This window comes from Myotis davidii, unplaced genomic scaffold (genome assembly GCF_000327345.1).
Source record: "Myotis davidii unplaced genomic scaffold, ASM32734v1 scaffold134, whole genome shotgun sequence".
NCBI classification, from domain to species: Eukaryota; Metazoa; Chordata; class Mammalia; order Chiroptera; family Vespertilionidae; genus Myotis; species Myotis davidii.
Window position 1 is genome coordinate 2,967,127 of NW_006288853.1, and position 1,148 is coordinate 2,968,274.

At 57.8% G+C, this 1,148-nt stretch overlaps 1 protein-coding gene across 1 annotated transcript in view; it reads left to right on the plus strand.

The window, feature by feature from the left end:
* Positions 1–1,148, plus strand: part of COL13A1 (collagen type XIII alpha 1) — a 216,737-nt gene that overhangs the window by 190,412 nt on the left and 25,177 nt on the right.

The following is a 1,148-nucleotide window of genomic DNA, read 5'->3' on the forward strand; positions in this document are numbered from 1 at the left end:
CGCCCCCCCTGCTGCTCTGTGCCCGGAGCGCTCTTCTCCAAATGGCTCACTCCCTGGCTTCCACGAGGCCTCTGCTCACGTGTGACCTCACCAAGGCGAAGCCCCCACCCAGCACATCAAGTGGCAGCCCTGCCAGCTTTCCCCAGATAAGCGCCATCACGTCAGCTCCTGGCATGTGATATACTTGCTGCTTGTTTTACCCTCGGTGCCAGGCCCTGTGGTGAGGACTGTGCACATGGGAACACAGACCCATCTAAAGGGGATTGGTGCTCCTCAGCCCAGTCATTGTTGGTGCGTAAGAACATGGCTCCCAAGTCTTCTGATTTTTCAAGAGAAGCCCCAGCTTCAGACTGTGACATGGAATTTCCTGATTCCTAATTGTCAGCTAGTAATTCACACCTTGGAAAGCACCAGGCAAGTCAACGCGGTGGCGGCCAACAGGGCGTGTCTGCAGCACGCTGGCTGTGAACGCAGAGCCGCCAGAAACTGAAGTTCACGGGGAAGTGCTGGAAGGTGAGCGGCCGGTGTGTCTCAGCAGCGAGGGCAGGTGAAAAGCACACGCAGACGTGCGTTTCCTTTGCGGCCGTTTCGGGCGGCACTGCGCACAGGGTGAGGTGGCCGAGTCATCCGGCCACACGCTTTTTTTTTTCTTTCCCTGTTCAGACTGCAGCTCTTACGGCTTCTGCCTTTGCCGAAAACCGGCGCTGCCATTTTACTCTGACTTAGCAGGAGAGTCACTCCTGACTGTGAGGCCAGGGAGTGCCCCTCACGGGGGAGGAAAGGAAAGAAAGACGCAATCAAGCACTCAGAGCGCAGAAAATTCAGGGCCGGCGGAGCAGGGCACTGCCGATTCCGAGCACGCGCACACGGGAATGCTAATGGGCTTAATCGCTTGTGAGGGACAGGCTGCCGTGTTTCAGGGAGCTTGGGAGCTTGCAAATGAAGGAATACATGTTCTTGTAACAGGAGGTACCAACTGATCAAAGGAGAAGAGAGAACTACCATGCCTCTTGCTCGAAGGGCATGTACGCACTGGGCTGGGCTGGGTTGGGCTGGGCTGGGGCTGGGGCTGGGGTTGGAGGCCCCTCGGGTTCCCACAGGGAGCTGGACGAGCTCTCTGCCTGGTCCAGCCAAGCACAGAAGAGCCA